Genomic DNA, 25,534 nt, shown 5'->3' with positions numbered 1-25,534 from the left:
TTTTTGCATAAGAGCTGCCATTCTGACTGGAGCGAGATAAAAATCTTAAGAGTGGTTTTGGTTTGCATTTCTCTAATTGCTAGTGATGATGAACATCTTTTTCATATATTTTTTGATTTATTGTATATCCTCTTTTGAGAAGTGTCTGTTCAGGTCCTTGGCCCATTTATTGATTGGGTTATTTGGTTTTTTTGGTGCTTAGCTTTTTGAGTTCTTTATATACCCTAGAGATTAGTGTTCTAGCTGATGTGTGGCGGGTAAAAATTTGCTCCGAAGATGTAGCCTCTCTATTCACCTCACAGATTGTTTCTTTTGCTGAGAAGAAACTTTTTAGTTTAAGTCCATCCAATTTACTGATTCTTGATTTTAATTCTTGCACCAAAGGAGTCTTATTAAGGAAGTTGGGGCCTAATCCTACATGATGGACTAGGGCCTACTTTTTCTTCTATTAGATGCAGGGTCTCTGGTTTTATTCCTAGGTCCTTGATCCATTTTGAGTTGAGTTTTGTGCATGGTGAGAGATAGGTTTAATTAGGGTTAAATTTAATTCCATTTTTGTGATAGGTTTAGATAGGGTTTAATTTCAATTTGTTACATATGGATTTCCAGTTGTGATAGGTTTAGATAGGGTTTAATTTCAATTTGTTACATATGGATTTCCAGTTTTCCCAGCACCATTTGTTAAATAGGCTATCTTTTCTCCAATGCATGTTTTTGGCAACTTTGTCTAATATAAGATAATTGTAATTTTGAGGGTTAGTCTCTGTGTCCTCTATTCTGTACCACTGGTCAAAAAAAAAATACCTTAGGCAACAACCAACCTGTGGTATACAGAATATAATGGTCTATAAATACAATTTCTCAATGAAATGAATCAAGGCTGGTTGAAGAAAGGGCTGATTCCACACCTATGTTTGGAAATGCACAAGATGAAGCTGCTATCTTGTCTTATCAGAAACAAGCAGCCCTTGAAGCCCTTAGAGACATTCATGTTAAAAAAGATCTAGAAGCTAACCAGTGGGCACTCTTACTAGACAAAGAAAGAACAATGTGATCATTGATAAGAATAACTGCAATTAACTTAATGTTAAAAATTCATGTGTGCACATTGACATTTTTTAAAATAAAGGAAAAATATCATTGGCCATCTCTGGTAATGTTAATGACTCTCTAAGAGTTATAAATAGAAAGAATTAATCACCCATTTGAGTCTTTCTTCCTGTATGCCCATCCTCCCTACATGAATTACAGTTATGGGTAACAAAATCGTTTGTAGAAAGAATTTCTCTACAGAAGTATTCTAGCTTATAAATGAAGGAATTTTAAAATTGGAATGGCAACATTACACAAACATATGATTAAATAACGAATTTATGAAAATTGTAAGTGGTTATTAGCATCACAAGAAAAAGACAGCCAGACATAATGTACTATTAGAAACAAAGACCAGTGGTAGAGCACTTGTCTAGCATGAGTTAGGCACTGGGTTCAAGCCTCAGCACTACATTAAAAATAAATAATATAAAGGTATTATGTCCGTTTAGAACTAAAAATATTCAAAAAAAGATGATGCTCTATTGTGTGTGCGCATTTTTAAATATTATTTCTTAAAGAGACAGGATTTCACTACATTGCCCAGACTGGCCCAAAACTCCTGGACTATGGGATACTCCTGCCTTAGCCTCCTGAATAGCTGGGACTGTAGGTACACTACCTGGCTTATGAATATCCTGGCAACAAAAATGGAATTAGATCAAACCTCTAAAACTAAAACCAGTCTGCACCTGGTTTTACACTATTTAGATTCTGATTCAAACAAATCAACTACAATAAAATAAAAGTATAGAAGCAGCCAGGCATGGTGGCACACATCTGTAATCCCAGCAACTCAGGAGGCTAAGGCAGGAGGATCAAAAGCTCAAGGCATGCCTTGACAACTTAGCAAGATACTGTTCCAAGATTTTTTTTAAAAAGAGGGTCTGAGGGTATAGTTCAGTGGTACTGAAAAAAAAAGTGTTAAAAGAATTTTGGGGTGATAATGGTATTGTGATTAAGTCTAAGAAAACAGCTGGTGAAATACTGAAATATTTAAAAATAAAATGACATAACAAGAACTGGCTCCAAAAATGCAGTGGGATAGTGAAAGAGGCTATGTGTGGAAGCCAGCTGGTAACAGATTGCACTCCTCCCTCCACTTTCATGAATGTTTGAAACTTTTCATTACAAAGTTTTGAAAATTCAATAAAACAGTGTACATGTGCATAATTTATTAGTAAAATTGTTAGTGGCATACACAATTCTTCATTATTTCCTGCTTTACAATAAGGAGGCTTCTACAGTTCTTTCAAATGAAGTAGTAAGACTTGTACTCTTCTCCTGTTTATCCGGGGCTCATGTCCTTTATTTTTCTAAATAATAAATGAAAAGCATACAGCCTGCTATATGAAAGGTGCTTAATAAATGTCAAATCAATGAATTCTGTTTCCTATACATTGCCCTGCTCTGCTTCCTCCAAGGCTCTAATCTATTGATCCAATTCATACTAAAAGAGGAACTGAACTCAGGATGTAGCTTAGTGCCTAGTAAGCAGAAGCTATGGGTTCAATCCCTAGCACTGTGAAAATAAAAAAGTAAGAGTAAATAGAACCAAGTACAGAAAAGCAAGATAAAAATCAAAAACCCTGTACTTAATCTTTTAAATCTATATGCCACCAAGGATGTTATTTTTTCTTGTGGTAACAAAGTTCACCAAATTAACTATGTTTAAGTGTACAGATTTCAAAGATTATTAAGTATATTCACATTGTTGTGACAAGAACTCTAGAATTTTCATCTTAAAAAATTGAAGCAATAGCTATTAAACAACAAAAGACATTTTGTTTCTGTTTTTCTTTGGCAAACTTGAGGATCAAACCCAGGCACTACACATGCTATACAAGCGTTCTACCACTGAGCTACATTCCCAGTCCCAAGATGACTGCTCTTAATACTTCCTACTGATTGCCTAGTCTACTTTACATATACCTCTAGCTACCAAAACTGCATTTAAAGCATTATTCTTTTGAATATACACTTTGTAGATCACAATGACAGCTAATTTTTAAAAAATAAATAAATTAGTCCCTAAAGTAAACAGAACAGGTCTGAAGTATGACTGTTAACAGAAGACTCACATGAGCCCCAAGAAAGGAAAGAAAGACTAGGTTGGAAATGTGAACTCAGAGTCACTCTAAAAGGCCAAGACAGGAAGAGACAGGCTTGCAGCTATAAGGACACAGTACCCAGCTATCAAAGTAGTCCTTTCATAGCTGCATTCAACAGAGGCTTACCACTCCCACAAGCAGGCTGTAACAGTGATAACCCCTGATAAGCACACAGAGTCAAATTAAACAAATGCTTTATATCAAGGACTAGGAAAGTTATACGTCATTCAATAGACTTTAAGTTAAAGATGTCTATGCTGGCCTACAAAATAACAAGCTAGCATAATGTGTAAGTAAAATAATCACTGAAACTCTTCTGCCAGTTTCAATAGTTCTGATTAACTCTGGTATTAAATAAACCCTTAGTCAATCACAAGTGATTTTTCAAAATCACTTTCATTATAACACTACTCTTTCAGAGCACAAACTTACAGCCTAGCCTTCACTAGGACCACTCCAGAAGAGAGAGAACAGATTTTGCGAATGACAGGGGATATTAGCAGAATCAAGCCAGTCAAGGACCCGTTTACAACACAGAACCTAGAAATCTCACGGAACACAGTGGGAAACTGGAGAGGGGACACTCATTCTAAAGCAGGAATCCAGGTATGAACCAAAGAAAGCCACAGAACATGACCTGGTTTGGAGGACAACGTGGTTTCCTTCAATCACACTACACCACATAAAGTAAGGCTGCTGTATATAGAGTTAAGGACACTTCTTGAAAAGGATCTGTAGACCAATAAAATTGCCAGGGATCAGCAAAATAGGAAGAAGCAGCTGTTAGCCACAGGACTGATAGCAACACAAGTGATAATGACCACACTGGCAACCACAGCCTTGATAGTTGCCCTGTCAACACTGGATGTATGCATTCACAATAGAGACTGCATTCTGGTGCCAGGAACAGGGGTGGCAGCGCGCTTCTGCTTCCAGCACCAACACAAATATTCTTGTGTCACATGGAATTCTCAATAGTGCAGCTGGAGAACAGTCAGAGGAAACAGAGGTGGAACCTCCAGAAAACTTTCACTTTTTCTATACTAACCAATTTTCTTTTTTTACAATTATATCATACCATAAACAAAACTCACAATTTTGAATAAAGAAAATATATATAAAAGCATAACATATCAAGAATTAAATGGAAGAAATACATGGTGAAATCAATAAAATTTAATATAGAATTTATAATAAAGTCTTACTTGTGCTTTGACAAGTCCCATCTTTTTAAGATAAAATAAATATTTCAAATAAATGTATCTTACAAAAGACAATATGTGACTTAAATTCAATAAAGTTGGGCCAATTTCAGTTATTCAAGAAAAATATGTGTTCTATTCACACCTGGAAAATAGAAGTTAGTGAACATACTATTAAACTTAATAGGTCAGCAGAGGCAGCACAACATACAAAAAAGCATAAGATTCAGAGCTGGGAACCTGCTGTGATACTTGGGTTTGTCATGACCATTAGTGAGCCTGTGCAGGGATACACACTAACAGAGAACATACCATATCACAGGCTAGCTCTGCACACTTTACACTCACCAACCAAAGCAATACTTACAACCCTATGAAGTACTCCCATATGCAGGATTCCTAAGATGGCAAGGGTCAAACTAGCTGGCCAGGAGCATGGCTAGCCCCAGAATCTGTGCTCTGAGTCAACAAACTGCAAAAACGGTCCAGGCCTTTCTTAATCTCTTAAATTAGCAGGGCTCCTCATGCCCTTCTGCCTACTTGCTGAGATTTTTTTTCTTTCTTTCTTTTTTCACTACTATACATTTTTTATTTGTTCTTTTTAGTTATGACAGTAGAATGCATTTTAACATATCATACATATATGGAGTATAACTTCCCATCTTGTGGTTGTACAAGATGCAGAGCCACACTAGTCACGTATTCATAGGTGAACATCGGAAAGTTATGTTTGATTCATTCTATTGTCTTTACCGTTCCCATCCTACCTCATTTCCCCATACCCCCAACCAATCCAATGAACCTCCACTCCTCCTTGCCCACCACACCTTTTATGAGTCAGTATCCACATATCAGACAGAATAACTGGCCTTTGGTTTTTTGGAATTGGCTTATTTCACTTATGCCAAGTGATAGTCTCTAGCTCCATCTATTTACTGGCAAATGCCATCATTTCATTCTTCTTTATGGCTGAGTAATATTCCACTGGGTATATGTACCACATTTTTTTATCCATGTTGAAGGGTACCTAGGTTGGTTCCATAGTTCAGATATTGTGAATTGAGGTGCTATGAGCACAGCTGCCGCATGACTATGGTATGCTGATTTTAAGTCCTTTGGGTATATGCCAAGAAGTGGTATGACGGGTCAAATGGTAGTTCCATTTCAAGTTTTCTGAAAAGTCTCCAGACTGATTTCCAGAGTGGTTGCACCAATTTGCTATCCCACCAACAATGCATGAGTGTACCTTTATCCCCACATCCTCACCAATATTCATTGTTACTTATAATCTTGATAATTGCTATTCTGACTGGAGTGAGATGGAATCTCAGTGTAGTTTTAATTTGCATTTCTCTAATTGCTAGTGATGTTGAACATTTTTTCATATATTTATTGACTGATCATATTTTTTCTTCTGTAACATGTCTGTTCAGCTCCTTTGCCCATTTATTAATTGAGTTATTTGTATTTTGGAGTTAAGTTTTTTGAGTTCTTTTTATATCCTGGAGATTAATTTTATATCTGAGGAGCAGGTAGCAAAGAGGTCTCACATTGTAGGTTCTCTCTTCACGTTCTTGATTGTTTCCTTTTCTGTGAAAAAGTCTTTTTGTTTGATACCATCCCATTTGTTGATTTTTTTTATTTTACTTCTGTGCTTTAGGAGTCTTGTTGAGGAATTCAGTTCCCAAGCCAACATGATGGAGAGAGATTTGGGCCTTGCCTTCTAGTAAGGCATACGGTGTCTCTGGTCTAATGCCTTGGTCTTGATCCACTTAACAGTTTTGTGCAGGGTGAGAAGCAAGGGTCTAATTTCATTTTATTACATATGGATTTCCAGTTTTCCCAGCACCATTTGTTGAAGAAGCTGTCTTTTCTCCAATGTATATTTATGATGCCTTTGTCGAGTATGAGGTAACTATATTTATGTGGGTTTGTCTCTGTGCCTTCTATTCTGTACCACTGGTTTATGTGTCTGTTTTGGTGCCAATACCATGACATTTTTGTTACTATCATTCTGTATTATAGCTTAAGGTCTGGTATTGCAATGCCTCCTGCTTCATTCTTCTTGCTAAGGACTGATTTGGCTATTCTGGGTCTTTTATTTTTCCAAATGCATTTCATGATTGCTTTTTCTAATTCTATGAAGAACATTATCAGAACCCTAAAAGGAATGCATTAAATCTGTATAGAGCTTTTAGTAATGTGGCCATTTTGACAATATTAATTCTGCCTATCCGGGAGCATGGAAGATCTTTCCACCTTCTAAGGTCTTCTTTAATTCCTTTCTTTTATAGTGTTTGTAGTTTTCATTGTAGAGGTCATTCACCTCTTTGTTAGATTCATTCCCAAATATTTTTTGAGGCTATTGTGAATGGGGCAGTTTTCCTAATTTCTTGTTCAGCTAATTCATCATGATGTATAGGAATGGAACTGATTTATGGGTGCTAATTTTATATCCTGCTACTTTGCTAAATTCATTTATAGGTTCTAGAAGTTTTCTGGTTGAGTTTATTAGATCATCTAAATATGTCTAAACATGTCATCAGCAAATAGGGATAGTTTGAGTTCTTTTCTATTTATATCCCTTTAATTTCTTTCTTTCTTCTGATTGCTCTGTCTAGAGTTTCCAGGACTATGTTGAACAGAAATGGTGAAAAAGGGAATCTCTGTCTTGTTCCAGTTTTCAGAGGAAATGCTTTCAATTTTTCTCCATTTAGAATGATGTTATATTTGGGTTTAGCATATATACCTTTTACAGTGTTGAGGTATGTTCCTACTGTCCCTATTATCTCTCTTAAAAAGAACAAATGCCATAACAAAATAGTGTTTTGCAAACTGTTCAGTTGTAGACAAACAGATGATAGTTAAATATCTATCATCTATAAACATGCTGTGTTTTTTTCTATTGACCATACATATGAATTTTTAAGAAATGGTTCCTAAAGCCATTTGTTATATTACTAATTCACACTATAAGAATATTTCACTTAATTTTAGATGCATTTATGGATACTGATACTTCAATAAACATGAACATTAATCTGAGATTAAAGCCTTTATAAATATGACTGCAAACTTGCATTTCCTCCTCGGCTAGAATCCCAGAAATGAAGAAATTCCAAGTGTGCATTAGACTGAATAGCTTTCACACAAGAATAAAGAGCACAGAAATTTTCAATTCACCAAACTTACTTTCGTAACAAGATCATTAGTTCTCTAGGTTAGAGGGCTTTTATTTTTATACCTTCCACAGCTGTAAAAATAATTCTAAACAGCTTAGAAACATACTTGTGAATCATGTCATCATGGCACCTCAGCAGACAGGTTGAATAGAAGGACTCATCCTTCCCCTAATATACAGACATCTGACCCAAGAGAATCCAAGCCACTGGCTGAAGAGAAGCTAGTTAAATGACCTGGCATGTGGAATCTAGACACACCAAGCCAGAAGCCACAAAGTAAACCAAGAACTTACAGGGAAGTAAACCTGAAAAACATACAAGGAAGAAGGATAATCCTCAAAGATTTACAAGTAAGGCCAAGGTTATCAGGAATTGAGAACTATGGGCAGAAGATATGAAACCGAAAAGATAATTTAAGGATCAGAAAGCCTCAGGCCTCAAATGGAAAAAATGAAACAGACATGAAAATAACAGAAGAGCTAAGTAGTTGATCCCTATAATTGTATTAGACCTCACAGTTATTCAGCTCATTTTTCCTTGAGAGTTCAAAAAAAATACACTACTCTTAAAGAATACTGAAATGAATTACTGTTCCTTCTAATTAAAAGTCTCATATAAGATATCTACAGTGATAAGACACACTTAAATTTTCAAGTGAAACAAGGCAAACAGAAAAAGAAAAGTAACAAGGTGCCTTCCCAATTCTTTTTTTTAATATTTATTTTTTAGTTATAGGTGGACACAATGTCTTTATTTTATATTTATGTGGTGCTGAGGATTGAACCCAGTGCCTCACACATCCTAGGCGAGCACTCCACCCCTTAGCCACAATCCCAGCCCCCCCCCGCCAATTCTTTTTTTTTGTTTGTTTGTTTTTTGTTTTTTTTCCCTTATATTTGAATTCTTTATTTTGAGATTTGAATCGATTTGGAAACAAAAAAAACTTGCAGATAAATCACAGAGAATAGAATTACAGCAAGAATTGAGAAAAAACATTTTTTATGTTTTCATGATATGTTGATAATATCTATCTTTTGCTACTGTAAAATCTACACAAGTCTCATAAAACTTTATTAAACCTTACAAACAGAACCTACATGGCACCATTTGCAGTTAAGAGAAATGAAAGCAAATGTAAAGATGTAGTATTAAATTGTAACTGCAGTTCATGATGTACTACTCCAATAATTCAGAGTCACCTCCTGTTCTTTGAGGGGTGCTCAAGTGTTAGAGGTCTGCTTAGTCTACCAGGTGACACTAACCACCTTGGTGTGAGCTGTTCACCTCTCCAGGAAATTACTGTAGTAGTAAAAAGTGAAAGCTTGTGGCTCTCAGTTCTCATGTATCTTTCACTACACATAGTACATACAGTGCATTACATAGAGTGGTAGTTGACTACTAATGGTACTGGCAAGGCTCCCAGTCAATAGCAGGCTATTAGTAGTGGAGTTTCTGAACAGTCAAAAGTTACTAATGGATTTTGGACTACACAAGGTTAGTGTCCCATATGATCCAGGGATCACTTGCATAAATTTATAGTCATGTGTTGCTTAAAGATTGGGACATATCCCTTTCTTAAAAAATAAAAAGTCTGGTTCCAACTGAACAAAGGGGAGCAGGGCCTTCATGACTTCTCCCACTGAAAAGCAGTCACTCCTTGCTGTCTTCTTCACTCAGATCATCTTGATCATTTCAGATATGTTTTTGACTTTTGAGAGCCATCTTGTTTCTTGCCAGTTCATTATTAACTGTCACCACAGTAAAAATATATAAGTATTTTCCTGTCTTACATTCTTTCATAGTACCTTTATTAAGAACCTCAAGTACTTTGTGCAAGCTGGTACAGAATGACTTGCTACTGCAGGTCAAGGGCACGGGCTCCACCTGCTCCTTCAAGCTCAATTGCCAAAAGCTGGCGGCCAGCTAACGGTGGGCCCCTTTTCCTCGCCTGCTGTGCACAAACCCAAGAAGCAGGCAGCACGGTGCCACGCAGACCCCTGACCCACCAAGGGTGCCACAGCCGACAAGCAAGCACCCGGAAGGCCGCTGCCACCGAGAACAAGAGCAGCAGCAGCAAGGCCAAGAAGGCAGCGGCTGGGAGCAAGAAGTTGAAGAAGGCAGCCAAGCCCAGTGTCCCCAAGGTGCCCAAGGGCTGCAAGTGAGCGCCCAGGCCCTACATGCGACAATGTGGAGGGGGAAAATCCCAGCTGGGCCATGACCTCCCCTCCCCTCCCCCACATTCTTAATAAAACCATGTTGTCTGCACACACAGGAAAGAATTCTACTTCTCCATGAAGAAAAATGCCCATCCATGGGACTGCAAATTGGAGCAACCACTATGGAAAGCAGTATGGAGATTCCTAAGAAAATCTGTAAAGAAACAATCCAGACATCCCACTCCTCTGTTTATACCCAAGGACTTAAAATCAGCATACTGCAGAGACGCAGCCACATCAATGTTTGCAGCAGCTCAATTCACAATAGCTAAGCTATGGAACCAACCACATGCCCTTCAACAGAAGAATGGATAAAGAAATTGTGATTTTTATATATATCTATATATATATATATATTATATATAATATTATATATACTATATATATTATGTATAATATATATTATATATATTATATATTATATATATATACACACACACAATGGAATATTATTCAGCCTTAAAGAAGAATGAAATTATGGCATTTGCCAATAAATGGATGGAACTGGAGAATATCATGCTAAGTGAAGTAAGCCAATCCCAAAGAACCAAACGCCAAGTGTTTCCTCTGATATGCAGATGCTAATTCACAATGTGGGGGGCAGGAAGAGAACAGAGGTAATTTGGACTAGACAGAGAGGAGTGAAGGGCGGAGAGGGGGCACTGGGGTAGGAATGATAGTAGAATGACTCAGACATTATTACCCAATGTGCATATATGATTACATGACCTGTGTAACACTACATCATGTATAATCAGACAAATGAGAAATTAAACTCCATTTATGTATAATGTGTCTACTGACGTGTATAACTAATTTTATTTATAACAAATAAAAAATATAATAAAATTTTAAAAATTCAAAATTAAAAATAACACCTAATTCATCCAAATATGGTAGTAAATGTTTAAAGAGGTAAAAAAGAAAAAATCCAAAATAAATCTTGGTTTACTTTTTTTGGAAGGGGGGGAGTTACTAGGGATTTAACTCAGGGGCCATCGACCACTGAACCACATGCCAGTCCTATATTCTATTTTATTTAAAAACTGGGTCTCACTGAGTTGCTTAGGGCCTCACTAAATTGCTGAGGCTAGCCTTTGAACTTGAGATCCTCCTGTTTTAGCCACCAGAGCCCCTGGGATTACAGGCATGTGCCACCACATGCCCAGCTCTTTATGCTTTACTTTTTTTTTAAGAGTTACATACATACACTCATTCTCTTTAGTGACTTCTTCCCTCCCCTTCTAATATCTCTCCTCCCCAGTGCCTGCAAGCTAGGCAAACCTGCAACCCACGGGAGGGTCAGGTCCAGCAACCTGCCGAGTGACAGAACAGCTACACGTGTCTGCAGGGAACGCGGACAGGACCCACAAGTAGGACAGGGCCGGTGGCTTGCTGAGGGGGGAACCGACCCCTCCCCCAGTGCCTGCAAGCTAGGCGAACCTTCGACCCATCGGGAGGTTAGGCCCAGCAACCTGCGGAGTGACAGAGGTGCCCCTCGTGCCTGCTGGGTAGGCGGACCTTTGACCGACCAGCAGAGCAGACCTAGGGCCTGCCAGCGTGGTAGACGGATCACACCAATTGGAGGAGGATCACAGCCACTACCTGCCCTGCAAGGGTGATTTTTCAACTATACAAGAGCAATATAAATAAATAGAGAGAAAATTTCAAAACACAACAGTTTCACCAAGCAGAAAGAAACGCCAGCAGTATGAAAAGACAAGGAAAGAAAGGATCACAGGCAATGCAGGTCAACTCAACTTTAGAAGAGGTAATAGGTGCACCAGATGGAATGTCAGATAGAGAGGTCAGGATATACATGCTTCAGATGATCTGGAGTCTCAAGGAAGACATGAGACAGCAAAATCAGATAATGAAAGATCACATTGACAAACAAATCCAGGAAGTAAAAGATCAATTTCACAGGGAGATAGAGGTAATAAAAAACAAACAAATAGAAATCCTAGAAATGCAGGAAACAATAAACCAACTCAAAAACTCAATTGAGAATACTACCAGCAGAGTAGATCACTTAGAAGAGAGAACATCAGACAATGAAGACAAAGTATTTCAACTGGAAAAGAACATAGACAGCTCAGCAAGTCTGCTAAGAAACCATGAGCAGAACATCCAAGAGTTATGGGACAATATCAAAAGACCAAATTTAAGAGTCATTGGGATACAGGAAGGCACAGAGCTCCAAACCAAAGGAATAAAAAGTCTATTCAGTGAAATAATACAAGAAAACTTCCCAGACTTGAAGAATGAGACAGAATCCCAAATCCTAGAAGCCTACAGGACGCCGAATGTGCAAAATCATAAGAGATCCACACCTAGACACATTATAATGAAGATGTCCAACATACAGAATAAGGAGAAAATTTTAAAAGCTGCAAGAGAAAGAAGGCAGATTACATTTAGGGGTAAACCAATCAGGATAACAGCTGATCTCTCAACACAGACTCTGAAAGCTAGAAGATCCTGGAATAACATATTTCAAACACTGAAAGAAAATGGGTTCCAACCAAGAATCGTGTATCCGGCGAAATTAAGCTTCAGGATAGAAGATGAAATTAAAACCTTCCACGATAAACAAAAATTAAAAGAATTCGCAGCTAGAAAACCATCTCTTCAAAAAATCCTTGGCAAAACATTACAGGAAGAGGAAATGGAAAATAACATTGAAAACCAACTATGGGAGGTAGGACAGTAAAGGGGGGAAAGTAGTCAAAGAGGATAACAAATCAGGTTTAGTAACATTAGTAAACAAATATGGCTAGAAGAACAAACCATATCTCAATAATAACCCTAAATGTTAATAGCTTAAACTCACCAATTAAGAGACACAGGCTAGTAGAATGGATCACAAAACAACACCCAACAATATGCTGCTTATAGGAGACGCATCTGATAGGAAAAGATATTCATAGACTGAAGGTGAAAGGTTGGGAAAAATCATACCACTCATATGGACTGAGGAAACAAGCAGGAGTGTCCATACTCATATCTAATAAAATAGATTTCAAGCCAAAGTTAATCAAAAGGGATAAAGAAGGACACTTCATACTGCTCAAGGGAACCATACACCAACAAGACATAACAATCATAAATATATATGCCCCAAATAATGGTGCAGCTGTGTTCATCAAGCAAACTCTTCTCAAGTTCAAGAGTCTAATAGACCACCATACAATAATCATGGGAGACTTCAACACACCTCTCTCACCACTCGACAGATCTACCAAACAAAAGTTAAATAAGGAAACTATAGAACTCAACAACACAATCAACAACCTAGACTTAATTGACATATATAGACTATACCACCCAACATCAAGTAGTTACACTTTTTTCTCAGCAGCACATGGAACCTTCTCAAAAATAGACCATATATTACGTCACAGGGCAACTCTTAGACAATATAAAGGGGTAGAGATAATAACATGCATCTTATCTGATCATAATGGAATGAAACTGAAAATCAATGATAAAAGAAGGAAGGAAAAATCAAGCATCACTTGGAGAATGAACAATAGGTTGCTGAATGATCAATGGGTTTTAGAAGACATCAAGGAGGAAATTAAAAACTTCCTAGAGTTAAATGAAAACACAGACACAACATATCGGAATCTATGGGACACATTGAAAGCAGTTCTAAGAGGAAAATTCATTGCTTGGAGTTCATTCCTCAAAAAAAGAAAAAACCAACAAATAAATGATCTCATACTTCATCTCAAAAGCCTAGAAAAAGAAGAGCAAAACAACAGCAAAAGAAGTAGAAGGCAAGAAATAATTAAAATCAGAGCTGAAATTAATGAAATTGAAACAAAAGAAACAATTGAAAAAATTGACAAAACTAAAAGTTGGTTCTTTGAAAAAATAAATAAAATTGACAGACCCCTAGCCATGCTAACGAAGAGAAGAAGAGAGAGAACCCAAATTACTAGCATACGGGATGAAAAAGGCAATATCACAACAGACACTTCAGAAATACAGAAGATAATCAGAAATTATTTTGAATCCTTATACTCCAATAAAATAGAAGATAGTGAAGGCATAGATAAATTCCTTAAGTCTTATGATCTGCCCAGATTGAGCCAGGAGGATATAGACAACCTAAACAGACCAATAACAATAGAAGAAATAAAAGAAACCATCAAAAGATTACCAACTAAGAAAAGCCCAGGACCGGATGGGTATACAGCAGAGTTTTACAAAACCTTTAAAGAGGAACTAACACCAATACTTTTCAAGCTATTTCAGGAAATAGAAATAGAGGGAGAACTTCCAAATTCATTCTACGAGGCCAACATCACCCTGATTCCGAAACCAGACAAAGACACTTCAAAGAAAGAAAACTACAGACCAATATCTCTAATGAACCTTGAGGCAAAAATCCTCAATAAAATTCTGGCGAATCGGATTCAAATACATATCAAAAAAATTATACATCATGATCAAGTAGGATTCATCCCTGGGATGCAAGGCTGGTTTAATATACGGAAATCAATAAATGTTATTCACCACATCAATAGACTTAAAAATAAGAACCATATGATCATCTCGATAGATGCAGAAAAAGCATTCGACAAAGTACAGCATCCCTTTATGTTCAAAACTCTAGAAAAATTAGGGATAACTGGATCATACCTCAACATTGTAAAAGCAATCTATGATAAGCCACAGGCCAGCATCATTCTGAATGGAGAAAAATTGAAGGCATTCCCTCTAAGATCTGGTACAAGACAGGGATGCCCTCTCTCACCACTTCTGTTCAACATAGTCCTCGAAACACTGGCCAGAGCAATTAGACAGACGAAAGAAATTAAAGGCATAAAAATAGGAAAAGAAGAACTTAAATTATCACTATTTGCAGATGATATGATTCTATACCTAGCAGACCCAAAAGGGTCCACAAAGAAGCTATTAGAGCTAATAAATGAATTCAGCAAAGTGGCAGGATATAAGATCAACATGCATAAATCAAAGGCATTCCTGTATATCAGCGACAAACACTCTGAAACGGAAATGAGGACAACTACTCCATTCACAATATCCCCCAAAAAAATAAAATACTTGGGAATCAACCTAACAAAAGAGGTGAAAGATTTATACAATGAAAATTACAGATCCCTAAAGAAAGATATAGAAGAAGACCTTAGAAGATGGAAAAATATCCCCTGCTCATGGATAGGCAGAACTAACATCATCAAAATGGCGATATTACCAAAAGTTCTCTATAAGTTCAATGCAATGCCAATCAAAATCCCAACAGCACTTCTTGTAGAAATAGATAAAAGAATCATGAAATTAATATGGAATAATAAAAGACCCAGAATAGCAAAAACAATACTAAGCAGGAAGTGTGAATCAGGCGGTATAGCGATACCAGACTTCAAACTATACTACAGAGCAATAGTAACAAAAACAGCATGGTACTGGTACCAAAACAGGCGGGTGGACCAATGGTACAGAATAGAGGACACAGTAACCAATCCACAAAACTACAACTATCTTATTTTTGATAAAGGGGCTAAAAGCATGCAATGGAGGAAGGATAGCATCTTCAACAAATGGTGCTGGGAAAACTGGAAATCCATTTGCACCAAAATGAATCTGAATCCCTATCTCTCGCCGTGCACAAAAGTTAACTCAAAATGGATCAAGGAGCTTGATATTAAATCAGAGACACGGCATCTGATAGAAGAAAAAGTTGGTTATGATCTACACGCTGTGGGATCGGGCTCCAAATTCCTCAATAGGACACCCATAGCGCAAGAGTTAACAAATAGAATCAACAAATGGGACTTACTCAAACTAAAAAGTTTTTTCTCAGCAAAAGAAACAATAAGAGAGATAAATAGTGAGCCTACATCCTGGGAACAAATCTTTACTCCACACACTTCAGATAGAGCCCTAATAACCAGAATATATAAAGAACTCAAAAAATTAGACAATAAGATAACAAATAACCCAATCAATAAATGGGCCAAGGACCTGAACAGACACTTCTCAGAGGAGGACATACAATCAATCAACAAGTACATGAAAAAATGCTCACCATCGCTAGCAGTCAGAGAAATGCAAATCAAAACTACCCTAAGATACCATCTCACTCCAGTAAGACTGGCAGCCATTAGGAAGTCAAACAACAATAAGTGCTGGAGAGGATGCGGGGAAAAGGGCACTCTTGTTCATTGCTGGTGGGACTGCAAATTGGTGCAGCCAATTTGGAAAGCAGTATGGAGATTTCTCGGAAAGCTGGGAATGGAACCACCATTTGACCCAGCTATTCCCCTTCTCGGTCTATTCCCTAAAGCCCTAACAAGAGCATGCTACAGGGACACTGCTACATCGATGTTCATAGCAGCTCAATTCACGATAGCAAGACTGTGGAACCAGCCTAGATGCCCTTCAATAGATGAATGGATAAAAAAAAATGTGGCATTTATACACTATGGAGTATTACTCTGCATTAAAAAATGACAAAATTATAGAATTTGGAGGGAAATGGATGGCATTAGAGCAGATTATGCTAAGTGAAGCTAGTCAATCTTTAAAAAACAAATACCAAATGACTCCTTTGATATAAGGGGTGTAAACAAGGACAGGGTAGGGACGAAGAGCTTGAGAAGAATATTTACAGTAAACAGGGGTGAGAGGTGGGAGGGAAAGGGAGTGAGAAGGGAAATTGCATGGAAATGGAAGGCGATCCTCAGGGTTATACAAAATGTCATATAAGAGGTAAGGAGGGGTAAGTCAAGAGAATACAAATGGAAGACATGATTTACAGTAGAAGGGGTAGAGAGAGAAAAGGGGAGGGGAGGGGAGGGGAGGGGAGGGGGGATAGTAGACAATAGGACAGACAGCAGAATACATCAGACACTAGAAAGGCAATATGTCAATCAATGGAAGGGTAACTGATGTGATACAGCAATTTGTATACGGGGTAAAAGCGGGAGTTCATAATCCACTTGAATCAAACCGTGTAATATGATGTATTAAGAACTATGTAATGTTATGAACGACCAATAAAAAAAATAAATAAATAAAAATAAAAACATTTTTTTCATAAAAAGTTAATATCATTAAACTTATTGTAAATACAAGAAAAAAAAAACAAAGGACCCTTATTGATTTTCTCATTTCTGTCTCATACTAATAAGATAATCATATGTACCTCATAACATATATATATATATATATATATATATATATATATATATAATATCAGATCAATCTCAAGAAGCTACATATGTTTTTTACCCTCACCCTTATTATGCTTAACTTTGTAGAATAATTCCAGAATTTGTAAAATAATGATGATGTTCTGAACAATAGTTTTCAAAGATCTTGAAGGAACAGTCCTGAGCTTCTTTTGTGACAATTTCTAGTACAGATGTGATAACTTTTGAATGTTCTTTTCTTGGATATCAAGGAGTTGTTAGAGAAATATGCACTTTTTCTTGATTTTCATTCATGTGTCATAAAGATGTAAAAATAAAAATTTGTTGACACTTGATGAATAAACACAGAAAATCTTGTGGTAAAATGATAACTGGAACTCAAAAAAAAAATAAATAAAAGGAAAGGTTAAAAAAAAAATGTAACTATTAATATGAAAAACTGAGTTAAACAGCAGATTAGACACAGCTGAAGTAGGATTACCAAACTAGATGTCAGATTTTAAGAAATTAGGGAGGAAGACCAGCAGGTGCCCAGGAAGCAGTCATTGCAACTTCCGGAGGGGTTTGTATACCTACAGGTATTTGAAGTAGTGAGTGCACCAACATATTCTGTGGTTCCCGCACTTGATTTGACCACCACATTACCATTTTTTGTCGAAGAGCCAGCTTCACCAAGTAGAATATGCTTTTAAGGGTATAAACCAGGGTGGTCATCAGAAGCTGTCAGAGGGAAGGACCGTGCAATAATTGTCACACAGAAGAAAGTACCTGACAAATTATTGGATTTCAGCACAGTGACTCACTTATTCAAGATAACTAAAAGCACTGGCTCTGTGATGTCTAGAATGACAGCTGACAGCAGATCCCAGGTACAAAGGGCACACTCTGAGGCAACTAATTGGAAATACAAGTATGGCTATGAGAATCTTACGGACATGCTGTATAAAAGAACTGCTGATATTTCTCAGGTCTACAGACAGAATGCTAAAATGAAGCTACTTAGTTGTATGATTTTAAATGGTATAAATGAAGAACAAGGCCCTCAGGTATACAAATGTGATCCTGCAGGTTACTAGTGTGGGTTTAAAGCCACTGCAGTAGGAGTAAAACAAACTGAGCCAACCAGCTCTCTTGAAAAAAAAAAGTGAAAAAATATTTGACTGGCTATTTGAACAGACAGTGGAAACTGCAATTCTGCAATTACGTGTTTGTCTACTATTCTATCAATAGATTTCAAACCTTCAGAAATAGAAGTTGGAGTAGTTATAGTTGAAAAATTCTGTAAGAATTCTGAATTCCTAAATTCAGAATTCTTACAGAAGCAGAGATTGATGCTCACTTTGTAGCCTGAGCAGAGAGAGACTAGACATTGTTATTAGTTTACCAAATCCATGATGCCACTTGCCTGTGTGTTTGGTAACAATAAACTAACATTACAGAGGCCCTGAATTGAAAAAGAAACCTCTTCCACTCCTACTACTAAAGTGGTTAGGACTCTGTATAAATAAAAACAGTGCTTTTGGGAATAAAAGAGAAATTACTCAGCATTAGGAAGTGAAAAATATTAAAAAGAGCCTGAAGACATGAAGAATAGACTGACATGGATTCATCTATGGCTACTTGAGTCCTAGAACACAAAGAATAGAAAAGAAACAATACATGAAGAGATAAAAGCTACAAATTTTAAAAATATGAAAGATGGGATGGGGTTATAGCTCAGTAGTATGGCACTTGCCTAGCATGCATGAGGCTCTGAGTTCAATCACCAGTACCACAAAAATAAACATATATGAAAGACCTGACTCTGGATTCAAGATACCTAATACGTACCCAATACTATGAGTAAAAAAAAAAAAAAACTGGATAGGGAGAATTAATATTGTTTAAATTACAGTATTGCCAAAAGAAATCTATAGGTTCAATGCAATCTCCATAAAAATACTAATAATATTCTTCATAGAATTAGGAAGAAAACTAAAATTCATATGGAAGAACAAAAAGAAAAAAACAGAATAGCCAATGCAATCCAGAGCAAAAGAACAAAGGTAGAGACATCACAATACTCAATTTCCAATTATAAAAAGAGACACAGAAACTAAAACAGTATGGTACTGGCATAAAAACAGACACATGAACCAATGAACAAAAAACACAGAGACAAACCGAAATAGCTACAGTCACTGATTCTGACAAAGATGCTAAAAACATGAAAAGACAGCATCTTTTTAACAAGTACTGCTGAAAAAACTGGATATCCATAGGTAGAAAAATGAAATGATATCCTTATCTTGCACCTTGTACAAAAGTAAACTCAAAATTAATCAAACACCTAACTATAAGGACAGAAACACTGAAACTGTTAGAAGAAACAATAAGGGATATACTTCAACATACAAGTGCAGGCAAAGACATGTACTGAGGGCTGGCAATGTGACCCAGTGGTAGAGCACCTACCTGGCATACATGAGGCTCTGGATTTGATTTTTAGCACCCCCCCCCAAAAAAAACACTGATTCCAACATATTCCAGTCAGAATGGCAATCATCAGGAATACAAATAATAAATGCAGGTCAGAAAAGAATTCTTATAGACTGTTATGGGAATAAAAATTAGTAAAGCCACTATGGAAATCAGTATTAAGCTTCCCCAAGACACTAAAAATAAGTCTACCATATGATCCAACCATACCACTCCTTGATATTTATCCAAAAGAATTGAAGTCAGGCGACTTGTGGTGGCACATACCTGTAACCCAGCAATTCTGGAGGCTGAGGCAAGAGGATAGCAAGTTCAAGGCCAACCTCAGCAACTTAGTGAAGCCCTAAGTAAGGTAGCAAGACCCTGTCTCAAAATAAAAATAAAAAATTAAAAGGGCTGGGAATATGACTCTGTAGTTAAGCACCTGGTACCAAAAAGAAAAAACAGAGTCAGGATATTTTATAAACACATGCATATCCATGTTTACTGCAGCACAATTTACAACAACCAAGTTATAGAACAAGCCTAGGTATCAGTCAACAAACGAACAGATAAAGGAAATACAGTATGTGTATGTGTGTGTGTGTGTGTACACACACACACACACACACACACACACAATAGAATTTTATTCAGCCTTAATGAGAAATTATGTCACTTGCAGGAAAATAGATGAAACTAGTGACAATAAATTAAAGAAAAAGAAGTCACACTCAGAAATATATCTGTTTTCTCTCATATGTGGTAGCTAGAAGGAAAACACAGTAAGGTTTAAGACAAACAGATCAAAATAACAGAACAAAGAATTCAAAAATAAACTCACTCTTATACAATATATTGATTTTCAAAAGAAGAACCAAAGCAATTCAAATAATGGAAAGCCTTTCAACATTTGTTTCTAGAGCAATTCATTATCCATATGTTTAAAAAAAAAGATGAACTTCAACCCCTAACACCATAAATAAAAAAATAATTTTGGACTGATCATAAATCTAAACCTAAGACCAAAACTATAATAAAACTTCTAGGAATAAAAATATAAAACATCTTTGCACATTGAGTATAGGCAAAACTTAAGAAAAGTTATTTGACAAAATTTAATGTCAGGAGGACACTAGAAGTAATCTCCACCATGGTGTTAGATTAACATTGGCAGTATGAATATAAATTTATAACTTTTTATATATGTATGTATATAGATGTTGCTTCAGTATGTCTTCAAAAATTCAAAGGTTGAAACTTAATCATCAATATGCTACTCTTAGGAGGTGGGGACTTTATAATATAATTAAATCATGAAGGTGAAACCATCATGAATAAAACTAAGGACCTTATAAAGGGGATACAGGGAACAGGCTTGGCATTTTTGCCTTTCTGCTCTCCCACCATGTGCAGATGAGGCAAAAGGCCCTCAGCAAACACCAAATATAGACACCTTGATCTTGAATTTTAGAGCTCTAAAACTATATAAAGTAAATTTTGACTACTGATAAATAACCTAGTCTCAGGGGAATTTTGTTATATAAGCCCTAATAGACTAAGACACACTTATAAATGAAAAACTAAGATATGTGTGTATAAGGATACACACAAATATATCCTAATTTGTCCATTGAGGGGGCCTACATGCATGCAATAAGTTCATCAGGTAACCAGATTATGATTTCCAAATGACATTCCCCACTAATTAGAACAAGACTCCTCTGGAACAGGGCTGATTCAAGGGTTGGGGCATACAAAATGAGCCCAGAAAATCTTGTTACACCAGAAAGTAAATAAGAGTTCAAAGAATTGTTAAAGCATATGAAAACAACAAAAGAACCAGATTGAAAAGGTTCATAAGGGCCAAATTTGGTATATGCTGAATATAGAAATAACCACAGAAATGAATAATAGACCACTAAACAAGGTTATACATATAAATTACTTAAATAATGAATGAGTAAGGTGAGAGGAAAAGGGAAAGCTTTTTCTTATAGGAGAATGGCAATAACTAAAGAAGGAGTATGGATTTGTAAAATTATCACTGGAAGCTAAAATGGGTGAAAGTTTGATGAGGAACAAGATATTTACATACTATCAATATTTATTAATTTTGAGGAAAAAAAACAGTATCTTGGCAATAGAGAAAACTGACAAATACCAACTTTATCAAGTGTCCAATGTTACCAACAACAATGAAACTGACATTATGTGGCTCCTAATATATCATACTAAGAAAAATAAAAATCATTTATTTTGTTATCCCTACCTAAATGTATAACCTGAATTCAATCATAAGGAAACTTCAGACAAGCACAAATTAAGGGATATTCTAGAAAACAAATGGCCTGTACTTTATAAAATAATAATGTCAGAGAGGAAAACAGATTGATCAGAGGCATGAGAACTCTCCCAATTCTTTGAGTGGTAATCAGAACAACTAAAGAGCAGCTTCTCATCAGGGTGGTTTACTATCGGAAGACTGAGGTTCAACAGCAAAGAGAAACATGGAAAAGTCTAGGCACTCTAGAGAATGGAACAGAGTGTGAAAAAGTGCTCCAGTACTGAAGGCACACCACATGGTGGCACAGCAGCACATCTGAGGACATGGGTAAGGGAGAGGGAACAGAAGAGCCAGTGAATGCATCTAAACACAAACACAGTGCAGAGGAACAGTATGGACACAGCAGATCTGGGATCTACAGAGCAGGCAGAGTTAGAGAGGTTCTCTGTATTTCCCAACCTGTACTCACTATGCTGTAATAAGGAACCATCATTAGGTCATGTCTGAGTTTGCTACATGTTCCTGTCCCAAGAAACCCTTGGCAATCATTACTAAACTGTCCCAGTGGATGTATCTCTTGAGTCTTGGCTTTGTGCTCAGGGAATACAGCATCACTGAAACAACCCCACCCCCCCCCCGAAAACTCCATGGAATGAAAAACTGTTTGATAACAATGGAAGGAAATATAAATTGTTCCCCTGTAAGATGGGTGACTCAAATAGCCACCTGAAGTAGTTCGGAGAACTGAGAAGTGGTTACCAATGGGAGCTGGGTCTCAGAAGGCCACCAGAGTCATAAGCAGCAGAAAGAGTACGGCCTTCCACATCCCACTCCACATTCACTTAAGTTGTTGTCCTACCATCCAAGAAAGCTTCACAAAAGGTGCCAATTACCCAGATGTGCTGCGGTGCTCCATGTCACCCTCCATGTCACCCTAGCCCTGGAAATGTGTTGAACTAATCTCTCTGAAGTAGATTTCTTCAAGGGAATGTTATATTCTGCACGAGCTCCTACTAGCAGGAAGGGCAGCTGAGAGCTATTCTAAGTGGTTCCACTTCCAATCCACTTCTATTGGTCATTTAGTAAACAACACAAAATTAAGAAGGAAGGGACTGGGGACATAGTTCAGTTGGTAGAGTGCTTTCCTCACATGCACAAGGGCCTGGGTTAAATTCCCAGCACCACAAAAAAAAAAAAAAAGGAATGGGTGAATAATTCCCAGACTTTGCTCTCCCCAAAGGATACAAAGTTGATTGTTAAAATGATTAATAAATTAAAAGGAATAATTAGGGGAGAAAGTTCAGGATGTAAAAGAACAATTGGAAAAAAGTGATTCTGGAAAAACAATCTTGGAAACAAAAGCTTGATAAGTCAAATTTTTAAAAAAAACAACTGAAAGCTTCACCAATTGACTAAATCAATCAGGAGAAAAATGTCATGCAGAGCTTGAAGACAAGGTTGATGAATCATCACATTCAGATGCTAATAAAGAAAAAAATAAATTATAAACAGAATATACAGGCTTATGGATGAGATTAAAAGAATAAACGTGTGAATCACAAGTAAAGACAAAGGAACAGAGATACAGGATAAAGGCATAGAAAACACATTCAATGAAATATTAGTAGAACAAAGAATACTGAAAGATGCAAAAAGAGAAGCACCAAGTTGCTTATAAAGGTAAACCTATCAGAATAACAGATGATTTCTTAGAAGAAACTCTTAAGGACAGGAGTACATGGAATTAAAAATTCAAACCCTGAAGGGAAATCACTGCCAACCCAGATACTTATTATACGTAACAAAGTTATCCTTTAGAATTGAAAGAAAACATAAAAATTTTCCAAGATAAGTATAAATTAGAGGAATGAATGATCACTAAACCAGAATTACAGAATGTATTTAAAGGAATACTGCATTTAGAAGAGGAAGCAAAATAAACAAATCACAATAACATAAACATGAAAAAGAATAATCTCACTGAAAGAACTGATAAATGAGAACTAGAAAAGACTCAAACATTATTAATTCAGTAAACTATTAAACATCTAAAACGAATAAGAAAGTAATGAACATACAGCACTTGCCACAACTAGAAGAAAAACAACAAATTGATAAGAATTAGAATATATCTTTCAAAAATAACTGAATGTAAATGGCATTAATTATCCAATTAATAGACACAAATTGACTAAATTAAAAATAAGACCCTGCAGTCTGCCATTAGTAAGAAAGTCACTTTGTGGGTAAAGACATACACAAAGTAAAGGATGGAAAAAGATATTCCAAGCAAATGGAATCTGAAAACAAGCCAAAGTGGCTATACTTACATTCAATAAAGTGGACTTCAGAACAATCAGTCAGAAAAACGAAGATGAAGACTGTCACCACATATTTGTTTCAATATCTTTATTTTATCTATTTTTTTATTTGGTGCTGAGGATCAAACCCAGTGCCTCAGGCATGTGAGGCAAGTCCCTACCACTAAGCCACAATCCCAGCTCTTGTCACTATATATTGATAAAAGGAATAATCCGTCAAGAAGCTATCAAAAGTCAGGTGTAGTAGCATGCCACTCAGGAGGCTGAGGCAAGATGATCACAAATTTTATGATCTTCTAAAACTGAACCAAGAAGATATAAAAAGAGTAAATGGAGTAATAACAAACAATTAGAGGTTAAAGTAGTAATAAAAAAGTCTCCTATTACAGTGTCCCCCAAAAGCTCATGTGTGAGACAAAGCAGGAATGTTCATAGGTGAAATCATAGGTGAAATGATCAGACTATGAGTACTATCACCTAATCAATGAATTAATCCATTTAGCAGATTAACAGTTTGAAAGTACTACTATAAGAAATATTACTATAAGGCAGGCAGGGTGTGGCTGAAGGAACCAGATAACTATAGGCATGACTTTGGGGTTTATACTTTGTCCCTGGCACCTCACTTACCCTCTCTTCTTCCTGGCAGTCATGAGCTAACATCTCTACTTCACCATGCCCTGCTACCATGATGGTCTGCTTCACCTCAGGCCAGAGCAATTGAGTCAATCCACCATGGAGTAAGACCTCTGAAACTGTGAGCCCAAAACAAACTTTTCCTCCTCTAAGCTTTTCTACTCAAGTATTTTGGTCACAATGACATAAAAGCTAACTAATACATTTCCCAACAACAAAAAGAAAAAAGGAAAGCCCAGGACCAAAGAGATTCCCTTCTGAATTTTGCAAGACCTTTAAAGAAGAAATAACACCAATGTTTCTCAAACTGGTCCATGAAATATAAAAGGAAGGAATCCTTCCAAACTCATTCTCAGTATTCAAGTCAGCATGACCCTACTACCAAAACCAGAGAAGGACATACCAAAAAAAAAAAAAGAAAAGAAAAGAAAACTATAGACCAAAATCCCTGATGAACACAGATGCAAAATCTAAAAAAAAAAAAAAATACTTGCAAATTGAATTCAACAACACATTAAAAAGATCGCATACCATGATCAAATTGGTTTCATTCCAGGGATGCAAGGATAGTTCAACATGGCAAATCAATAAACATAATATAGCACATAAATAGAATCAAGGATAAAAATCAAAAGATCATCTCATATGCAGAAAGAACCTTTGACAAAATTAAACATTCCTTCATAATAAAAGCCATGAAGCAACTAGGGTTAAAGGATCATACCTGAACATAGTAAAGGCTGTATACAACAAATGCAAAGCCAATATTACACTGAAGGAGAAAAAACTGAAAGAATGTCCTCTAAAACAAGAAACTAGACAAGGATGTCCACTATCACAATT

General features: G+C 36.5%; 1 protein-coding gene and 1 pseudogene across 5 annotated transcripts in view; one reads left to right on the top strand and one right to left on the bottom strand.

Moving 5' to 3' along the window:
* The window catches only part of Marchf8 (membrane associated ring-CH-type finger 8), a 128,517-nt gene that overhangs the window by 91,955 nt on the left and 11,028 nt on the right, over positions 1-25,534 (bottom strand). The window lies entirely within an intron of this gene.
* LOC113198187 (proteasome subunit alpha type-6 pseudogene) lies at positions 17,827-18,356 on the top strand (annotated as a pseudogene).

This window comes from Urocitellus parryii, chromosome 5 (assembly GCF_045843805.1).
Source record: "Urocitellus parryii isolate mUroPar1 chromosome 5, mUroPar1.hap1, whole genome shotgun sequence".
NCBI lineage: Eukaryota > Metazoa > Chordata > Mammalia > Rodentia > Sciuridae > Urocitellus > Urocitellus parryii.
Note: the sequence above shows the minus strand (reverse complement) of the source record. Positions and strands in the feature narration are given on the sequence as shown.